The sequence below is a fragment of the Pinus tabuliformis genome, chromosome J (assembly GCF_031772625.1).
Source record: "Pinus tabuliformis cultivar Carrire ecotype Pingquan chromosome J, CPIR1, whole genome shotgun sequence".
NCBI classification, from domain to species: domain Eukaryota; kingdom Viridiplantae; phylum Streptophyta; class Pinopsida; order Pinales; family Pinaceae; genus Pinus; species Pinus tabuliformis.
The window spans coordinates 1023996219-1024007290 of record NC_142295.1 but is presented as its reverse complement, the minus strand read 5'-3'; positions in this window follow the sequence as shown (position 1 = coordinate 1024007290).

Below are 11072 nucleotides of genomic sequence, written 5' to 3'. Positions count from 1 at the left end.
TAATGCCTGGGGGGCAACCTCAAGGTACTTCATTTGTGACTGGGGGGCAACCTCAAGGGTATCAACCCCAAGGGTATCAACCCCAGCCTCAATATGTACCCCAAAGTCAACCTCAGTATCAGTATCAACCTCAAGGATGGCAACCTCAAGGATGGCAACCCCAAGGGTATCAACCCCAAGGGTATCAACCTCAAGGATACCAACCTCAAGGTCAAGGTCAACCCCAGTATTCGTATTTACCTCAAGGTTATCAACCTACGGGTCAATACCCTGGTCAAGGTTATCAACCACCTCAAGGGCAATCATATGGGACTGCACCTTACAGTTATCAACCCTATCCTCAATACGGCTATGGATCTCAGTATCCTCAACCTGTTACGAGTCAATACCCTGGAATGTTAACATGGGATCCGTCACAGGGTCAACAGATGTCGCAACCAAGTATACAGTCGGTACCTCAAGCAGGACAACCTGCAGTTCCTGGTCCACCCCAGCAACCGCAACCTGTCCAGTCAAGTGTTCAGACCCCTGTAACTTCTGTAGTTACTCAGCCGCCAATTGCACCTGGTACTCCACCTCACACGGCTGCAGCAACTACCGCTTCATCTACCATGCTTACTTCTGGAGTATCGGCAGCTCCGGTTTCTACTGTCCCTGTAACCACTCCTCAGACATCTGTACCGTTGTCTGGACCTACGGTTCAAACCACAGTCCAGATGCCTGCAGGCCAACCTGGTACAAGTACGGTTGTTACTACTCAACCTCAATTTGTTCAACCTCCGTACCAGGGACAGTATCAACCTGGGCAAGCTGCCCAACAACCGGTTTACCAGTATCAACCGTATCCTGGGTACACTTATCAACCACCTCAGCAACCCCAGTACGGTCCGGTTAATCCTGGTTTTCCAGGAGGATATAATATCCCAAATGCGACTCCTGTTCCTAGTTATCCTGGATATCCTCCTCCTGGGGCTGGTATTGTGACTCAGAGTTTTAGAGATCCTAACCGGCAGTTACCGTTTATTGCGACTTTAGATTTACCCGACTTGACGCGCCTAACGAACGATCCAATTCAATATCTTCCGTTCTGGCCGCCAATGCCAAATAAGTTGCCCAGCGATATACCCAAGTTCGAAGGTAAGTCTGGAGAGGATCCGTCTAATCACGTGATGACTTACCACCTCTGGTGTGCATCAAATTCCATCTCAGATGATTCCATCCGCTTACGTCTTTTCCAGCGTCATTGGTCTCGCAGCCAAGTGGTACATTGAGTTACCACGGGCCTCTTTTTACAACTTTAGCCAGTTAGCTACCTCGTTCTTAACTCATTTTCAGTTACCAGTCAGATACGATAATGGTACAGAATTATTAACTTCGCTAAAACAATCGACATCCACGTACATTTCTGATCACATCCATGAGTGGAGACGTCGAAGGAGATTAGTGAAAGTTTTTATCCCGGACCAAATCTTAGCTGAATGGTTTGTCAAATCATTATTACCAAGAATTACTGAAGATGTAGCTAAGGCCGGAGTAGTTACTGAGGAGCAAGTCATTGCTCAGGCACAATACCTTGACTTAGTTTACACTCAGTCGGGTACGTTACACGAGAAAATTCCGGATCTTCCAAAGTCAAACCAAATCGCTGCTGCTCCTTCGGGATCTCATGCCGCTGATGGTATGATCGGTATCGTGACTACGAAGAGTAAGAAGAAGTCTTCCAAGACCTCCAATACTCCAATTATCACTTTGCCTGATTCTCCGACAGGAGAGTCTTCTCCTCCTGAACTTACCGCCGACATTCACGCTGTAGAGTCATCTACGGCCAAATCCAAAAACGGTGGAAAGAAGAAAGGAAAGAAGAAGGCTAAAGCAGACAAGGCTCCAAAGGAGAAAACGGAAAAGTCGGAAACCAATGACGAAAAGCGCAAACCTCGATATCCTTGTCTTATTTGTGAAGAAGATCATTTTACGAGAGACTGCCCTCATCGGGCCGAGGTAGTGAAAATAGTCAAAGGTTCTCCCACTCCTGCTGTGTTAAAAAATCCATTTCCAGAGCAGGAGAATAAGATGATAGGTTCTTCTTCGAATGCCAGTGAAGAACCCATTTTGATGATGTCTCATGTCAGGATTGCGACTCGATCGCAAGATTATGGTAGTAAGGCTCCTGTTGATGGTAAGGAAGCAGAATCTTCTCACTCTAACCCATCAACCTCAGCTCCTGGTTCCGATCCACTACAGATCGAAAAACCTAACCCAGACTTAGTGATTAAGCCGCCCGCCAAGGGTGTACTTCGAAGGTCTGCTTTCAATCCACATGCGAGAGCAGCCCAGAATTACAACATTGTTGAAGACTTAGCTGTTTCACCTTCAGCAATGTCGGCACTCGAAGTGCTGCAATCATGTCCAGCGCAACGAAAATTGCTTTTGTCGGCTATTGGAGCTGTCGATGTTCAGGACCCGAACCTAATGATCTTTGATCTAGAAAGTAGTACACCGCGTCTCCCCCATCAAATGGCTTTCCAAATTCCAGTGATAGTCAAAAACAGGCCTATTCATCGGACTGTGATTGATGAGGGAGCTTCTACGTGTATTATGTCGATTCAATGTTGGAGATCGCTTGGTTCTCCTTCGTTGAACCAATCCCCCACCATCCTTAAGGCCTTTGATGGCCGTGGGTTCCGTCCGTTTGGTATTCTACAAGAATTGCCTATAGGGGTCGAAGGTAAAACCGTTAGTCTGGATGTGGAAGTGGTTGATGCCCCTCTAGACTACAACCTTCTTTTGGGTCGAAGTTGGTCATATGCTATGACAGCGGTCGTTTCATCGGTCTTCAGAGTCATTAAGTTTCCACATAACGGTAAGATCGTGACTATTGATCAGCTGACATACTTTTCATCCGACCCAACCTCTTCAGAAACTATCCAGCATGTTGGTAAAACGACAATCCCTTATAGGGACATTGGTGTAGGTTTAGTTAAGGATTCCGGTTTACTGGGAACTTTTCCTCTCCCTCCACTCAATGCAGACCCTTCGTTCGCAACAATTCATATGATCACGTCAGAAAACATTATTTATGATGATCCTTGGTATGTTCCCTCTGACTCTGAGCTAGACTCACTCGGTGATGTTATGCCGTTGAGTCCGTATGAGATTGCTTATGAAGCTCTTATGTCTTTTACCGACTTTCATTCAACCGACCAAATGAATGTGGTCAGTGAAGAGTCACTTTTCACCTCACCCTTAGAACGGATAACGTTTCCCGAAGAAGTGTCATCTGACGAACAACTTCGCGAAATCCTAAGTGTAGATGATCTACCATGGGAAGATCTCCATCACAGATCTTCGTTTTTACCTAAGGATGATGCATTTGAAAATGATTTTTCATCTATCTTTACCGCTGAATATGTCAAAGACGCTCAGGATCCAACGAAACATTCTGATTCAGAGCTGAATTTAGGGAATATTTCTCGTACTATTCCCATTGATATTTCAGTGAAGCCCGGAATCGAGGAGAACATTCATATAGGTGCCGCATGTACTGAAGAAGAAATCCAAACTTACAAGGCCCTATTCCAAGAATTCCGCGACGTGTTTGCCTGGTCTTACGAGGAAATGCCGGGAATTGATCCTGCCATTGTTGTTCATGAAATCAAAACCTACCCGGATGCTAAACCCATTCGGCAACGGTTGCGTCAGATTCACCCTCGAAAAGCGGCTGCGATTAAAGCAGAAGTCGAAAAGCTGTTGAAAGCAGGTTTCATTTATCCGATCCCGTTAACGGATTGGGTATCGAATATTGTTCCCGTCAATAAAAAACAAGGAACAATAAGAATCTGTATCGACTATAGGGATATCAATCGAGCTTGTCCAAAAGACAACTATCCTACGCCTTATATCGATCAAATTATTGATGATTGTGCCGGAAGTGAGATGTTTTCCTTCATGGATGGTTTCTCAGGCTATAATCAAATCAATATTCTACCTGCCGATCAACCAAAAACGGCATTCATTTGTCCATGGGGGACATTTGCTTATTGCAAATTACCTTTTGGACTTAAGAATGCCGGGGCCACTTTTCAACGGGCAATGTCTTATGCATTTCATGACATCAAGCACATTGTGCAACCCTATCTCGATGATTTGCCTGCTCATTCTTTACAACGAGCTGATCACCTTGTCCACCTACGAGCAATCTTTATGAGGTGTAGGCATTATCGAATTCGGTTGAATCCCCACAAGTGTGTTTTCTGTATAGAAACAGGTCGATTGCTGGGATTTGTTGTTTCAAAAGCCGGCATTCGCGTCGATCCCTCGAAAGTCGAGGCTATCATCAAATTGCCTCCTCCTTCGAGTTTGCGCCAACTCCAAAGTTTGCAAGGGAAAGCGAACTTTTTACGCCGATTCATCCCAAACTACGCCGAGGTCACTAAAGGTTTTACACGGTTGTTGAAACAGAACGCACAATTCTTTTGGGACGAGATTGCCCAACAATCTTTTGATGCACTAAAACACGCGTTGACCCATGCACCGTTATTGCATCCTCCCAACTACAACCAGGACTACTTCTTATACCTCGCAGCTTCGCATTCCACCATTGGAATGGTGTTAGTTCAAGAAGATGAATTCAAAGCAGAGCATGTGATATATTATCTTAGTAGAACCTTAAATCCCACTGAGTTAAAATATTCGCATGTGGAGAAATTGGCCCTGGCAGCCGTTCAAGCTGTCCAGCGTTTTCGTCACTACATTCTTCTCCGCAAGACTACAGTTATTTCGGATTGCAACCCTATGATTTATATTTTGACAAAACAACTGCTAGGGGGCAAGTACTCTAAATGGATTGTTATCCTGCAAGAGTTCGACTTGGAGTTCGAGAAGTCCAAGTCTAAGAAATCTTTAGTTTTTGCGGAATTGATGTGTGATTTCCCGAGTGCTGACACAGAGACTGTGGCAGAGGAGTCCATTGCGGACGAATCTTTGTTTCTTATTAGCACTTTAGATCCGTGGTATGGGGATATAATCATCTATCTCCAAACCCAAACCTTTCGGCCTGAAGCTTCCAAGGAAGACCGTCGAAAAATTCGGTTTCGATCCCAGCAATACAGAATTATTGGAGATACACTTTATCGCCGGGGGGCAGACTTAGTTTTTCGACGTTGTTTAACTCACGAAGAGGCTGAGAGAGTTTTGAATGATTGTCACTCTGGAGCATGTGGCGGTCATATGTCTGGGTATGCCACAGCTCAGAAGGTGTTGCGCGCTGGCTATTTCTGGCCGTCTATGTTTAAAGATTGTATCCTTGCTGTCAGAACATGCCACAACTGTCAAGTGTTTGATCGAAAGATGCGCGCTCCACCTGCTCCTCTCCACCCTATAATTGCCGCTGGTCCATTCGCCAAATGGGGCATTGACTTTATTACTTGTAACCCTCACTCGGCGGGGGGCATGCGTATATCATCCTCGCGGTTGATTATTTTACAAAATGGGCCGAGGCGATGCCTACATTCGACGCAAGCGGCAAGACAGCTGCAGTTTTCGTATTCAATCATATCATAACTAGGTTTGGTGTCCCACAAGCAATCATTACTGACCATGGGAGCCATTTTCGAAACGTCATGATGACTGAGCTTACAAGCCAGCTTGGTTTGCGCCACGATAGCTCTACTCCTTATTATCCGCAAGCCAACGGTTTGGTTGAGTCAATCAACAAAGTTCTAGTCATCATGATTCGACGGATCATTGGTATCCATCGAACGAATTGGCATAACATGTTATTTTCGGCGCTATGGGCATATCGAACTTCAGTGAAAAATTCAACAGGTTTCACCCCTTTCCAGCTAGTTTATGGCTTAGAAGCTGTGTTACCTATTGAATGCGAAATCCCATCACTTCAAATGGCTGTCGAATTACTTCCAGCTACTTCCGAAGAGGAGAAACGGTTATTATACTTGGCTAAATTAGATGAGACTCGACGTGACGCTACTTTAGCTATCGAGACTCACGCGAAACGAATGAAAGCTCAGTACGATAAAAATGTAACCCCTCGAAGTTTTTCGGAAGGAGACCTAGTACTATTATATGATCAAGCTAACGATAAGCTAGGTGCCGGAAAATTCGTTCCCATGTGGCATGGGCCCTACATTGTAAAGCGAAAGCTAGCAAAAGGGGCTTATGAGTTAGTTGATTTTGATGGGGACTCTTTGGGTAAACCCAGAAATGGACTTTACCTAAAGAGGTATTATGCTTAAAATGATGGGTATGGAGAAATTTTTAGATAGGTTAGATTTTCTTTCTAGCTAGCAAGTGTGTTAGTTTAGTCAGTGTGCTTAGCTTAGCAAGTGTGGTTTTTCGTCATTATTCTGGCTTATCTTGGTTTTACTCTTGATATTGTAGATGTCGACGCCTCTCCAAACATACATTGGATTTGCTGATGGTGCTTGTCGTAATACACGGAATATCTCTTCCGCAGCTTGGGTTATCTATTCGCCCTCTGACGAGTTAGTTTCTATGCATGGGGTAAGCCTCGGTCAAACAACGAATAACATTGCAGAATACAGTGCAGTGGTTGAATTATTATCCGAATCTATTTCATTTGGAATTCGACGTTTGATAGTGAGGTTAGATTCTGAACTTGTTGTATTACAGCTTAATAGAGTTTATGCCATTAGAAATCCTGTGTTATTAAGGTTGTTTTTGAGAGTGCGTCTCTTGGAACGTGAATTTGATTACATTGAATATCAACATATTCCAAGGTCTTTGAATACATTAGCAGATGCAATTGCTTCTCGAATGTTGGACAGACATTTACGATAATCATGCAAGTAAATTTAAAAACATTTCATCACATATGTTAAACAAGATAAGCCGGTAATAGTGATATATATAGATAGAAGTGTGTCAAAAAATATATACATCGTCTTCGATCATAGGTTTAAAACACCTTATGATCGGCAAAATGATAGTACAAAAAGTCAAAAATGTCACATGTGACTACAAAAGTGACTAGTCAATCACTGGTGGTGCTCTCTGTACGACACCACTGCGCGGGCTACCTTACGCAAAAATCTCCTAAACGGTCCAGGGACCGCGACTACGAAGCGCTGAAGCCTGATAGGAATGTCGTCCATAGTAGTCTCAGGTATATCTGCCGTGAGACGCTCTAGATCATGCTCCAACTCAGCTAGTACTTCTGCTGTCGCATCCTGTGGGGCCGGTACCGGTGCAGCTGGATGTAGTCTATCATAAGGCCGGAGGTTGGCTGGACGCTGTGGACCAACATCTGCATTTTGAAAGATTTACTATTAGTTTTGAGACGATATATATAAAAAATACAAAAAATACATAACTAGAAAACTTGTGAAAATAAAAAGTACCTCTGTCGTCCCATTGTTCTCCCTGTGGAAGAACCATGTCCGGATCACCTCTGAAATCCATTCCGGCATACGGAAAGTCCTGTATCACAAAAAGCTGGCCCTCTAACCAGTCAAAATAACTATCTGAGAATCGAACTACTGTCGCGCCCTCGTCAGGATGCCGGGCCATCACCGCAACCCATCGTATCAGCTTTGGCTGCTGAGGACCCAAGATATCAACAGTGAGTTGCTGAGGGATCAGCATTGGAATTCTCTCCAAGGCAAAGCTCACGACTATAGGCCCATATCCAAAAGTCTTTAGTCGTCCGTTCTTTGCCTTGGTCAGTTGGCTCTTCATATGAGCCGACACAGCTTCACACCAGTTGAAAATGGTGCCTTGGTAACAGTCAATTGCCATCCGCATTTGGGATCCGGAAGCAATGTGTAAAGCGGCCGCGCCGCAAATTCTGGTAACCGTGAACGCTATGACTTTGAGTTCCGGTAGAGTGATGTGTTTTATCTCTATGCCTTTTGAATGGTGAGCCCCAGGTGCGCACCAATTCTCGCGGAGACTATCAAGGGATTGGCCACCCGGCCTAGTCCCCGCAAGACTGAGTTGCTCACCTCTGTTTGGCAAGCCAGTGAGAAAGTATACATCCGAGGGCTCTATCTCGAGCTGGTGCCCTCCTATGTAAAAGCATTGTTCTTGTACGTTCCATCGCTCAACCAGCCATTCCAAGAATCTTACCTGGCCCCTCATGCCCGGTATGGTCCAATATTTGTATAATCCGCATGCTCTTAGGGCATCCAGGGAAGGTTGATGATTTATTGCAGCTTCATCTTCCTCTACATGCTCTCTTTCTCTCCAGTCTAACATGATTAATGCCCTGCATATCAAAAATAGCAATTAGAAATTAATTTGGGAATTTTTGGTGGTTTTTTGAGAGAGTTGGGGTTTTGAAATGCGCGTTTCTCGGAGGACGCACCCCGCTTTGTAGCACAGGGCGCCCGGACGCAGCTGGCCTGAAGGCGGGCTGCGTCTTCCGACCGTTTTCCCGTATGAGAAAAAGTCGGGGGACGCAGGTCACCCGAAGGGCACCTGCGTCCGCCGAGAGGCGCATTCCAAAACCAAAACCCCCCAAAAAATGAAACTAAAACCTAAAAATTGATTCTAAACGGATAGAAATGCAGAGTAGGATGTGTAAAATACCTGGATGAGACGGCGTTCGATTCCAACGGTCAGATTTTTCGCAGCGACCACGGGAAGTTTCTTGTCAAAAGCTCCTTTTTCAACCTCAACAGTGAAACGGTAAAAATGACATGGTAAAAGGTCTTTTTATAGGTTTTTTGGATGAATTAGTTCATTTTTTACCATGAAAAGATGTTTTTGAATGTATTTTTGCCTATTTTAAACAGGTATGAGTAATGTGTCGCTTTTGTGCAGGACAAAGGGATTTCGAGGGAAATTGTAATTTTTCACAAACAAAATTTCAGAGTCATCTTTTAAGCCCTTTTCTGACTCCTAAAACATGAAAAGATCGCCGAGTGTTTCTTTTTCACTCGTTAAAACGGAATTAAAAGACGGTCCCCTTTTAGCTCTTTTCTGACCGCAAAATCAGGAAAAGATTGCCGGGTTTTTGTCGTTTCGAACTCGATAAGGAAATAAAACGACGTGTCCTTGATCGCTTTTTACTTTTCAGGTTAACGACACTATTATGAAAGTACTCCTTGGTCGCAAGATCAAGCGGTTCCCCCAGGTATTATTTTATACTTTTTCGGGCTTGAGGGACACAAATATACGAAAAAGTTCAACGTGGAGTCTCCTTTAGTTTTTTCAGACTCTCTAAAATTGAAAAACGCCGAGTTTCTCCTATACTGGGCTCGTTAAACTTTTACAGTAGAGGACCTGTTCAATTACAAACAGGAACGAACCACTCCTTCCTAGGGTTCGAATTTAAACTAGGTTGGACTCGTCCGAAGGATGAGCTTATAATCAAGCATATGTTATCCTCCTCAAGCTTGTTAAAAATAAAGAGGTACTTGCCAGAAATGGTGGGGGAAAAAAGAGAAGAATGAACCTATTTGTCACCTTTTGTCTCAGAAGAAACTTTATTACCGCTCTTGAACACGACACTTTTCATTCACCTGGGTTGGGAAATCTTTTACCTCACAGTTGACCAAATCACTTTGAAAGTCTTTAACCGGGTTCCAGGGGTTAACTTTGAGTTATACGTCACCAAGCCATCTGTTGTGTCGTTATGTGTTCAAGAGGTCTGCAAGAAAAAACTTTCATCTGCAAAATACTTGTCATCCATTTGACCATCCCTGAGTCAGTCCTTACAGCAACATTTCTTCAACTTGAACAATGATTTCGTGTTGCGGGCTTGCCTGCAACGGGTCGCTTTCTATCGACATCGACACATTATCTAGAAAGATGACTTAGGAATCGACAGTACCTTGAAGTCTGCATGCATCAATGGCAGGTTTCTCGCCTTTGACGTCAGTTTACATCATTGACTTTCGATCAGAGGATTCCGTGAAGTGTTCGACATCAAAACATCTATTCACATTTCACGGGTTGTGCTTGGTACTTTGAGAACCATTGACATTACTGGTGGTTTCTCTCACGCTTGTTAACAGTTTACATCATTGACTGGTAATCAAGTGGTTTCTACCATGTTCGACATCGAATCATTTAATCACATGGCTAGAATCGTACCAATTCGGGAAGTAGAAGTGAAGACCCTGGATCTAGTTTCTACCATCCAGGCTGCGAGGAGTTTTGTATTCATTATCTATGTAGACTAATCATAAACAGATGGCTGCGTCCATACTGTGTCTACAAAAGTCTATAAAAATGATGTACTGCAAGATCATTCCTGTATCAGAATAGTTAGTCCATTAGTTAAAGTTTTGAATCTGAGTATGGGAATGCCTACCTCAGTGATGATATAATCTTATCCATGTATTTTGTGTTGAAAATTGCAGGTTCCAACCAGGCCATCCACAAGGCAATCCTTGAAATGATAAAGCGCTTCACCCTTCCTAGAATTACAAAACCCTATTCTATTCCAGGCTTCGCACTTTAGGGGGCAATCTGTTACACTAAAAAATGTCACCTTGACTACTTACAGTTAGTATGGCTCAAATCAACAGTCATGCTACCCTCTTAGGCAAGTCTCATGCCTCTGTTATCCATCTCAAACTCAAAGAAGAGAGAAAGTCTTGTAAAAACTATGTTTATCTCTGGGGTCGCAGGTTCTCTCTAGCCTTACTTGCGGGGACGCTGACCATGTTCACAAAATCTGCGTCCATGGACGCTCTGTATGTTAAGGGACAGGTGCGTCCCTCTGTAAAAGGCAAAATGCGCGAGTTTTATCTTGAAAAAGTTACTTGTGGTTACTTCTAGAACATTCTAGAGGTCGGTTTGATGAAATGGATGCGCCTCCAGTTGGTTCATGTATCTCTATTAAGGGGGAACTTATCCCATCAATAAGGGAGCTATCCCACCCATAGAGGGGGATGATCCCATTGATAGTGGACCTGAATAACCTCTTTACAGCACTATAAATAAAGGCATTGAGCCAGAAGGAGAAGAGGTTGGAGCTATACATTTTCTTTGGGTAAATGCTGCAGGATTTAGGTCTTCCATTAGAGCCTTTGTGAGGAGAGATTGTCTTCACTTGATTCTACTTGGGAGAGGGTGAGCTTTGTCAA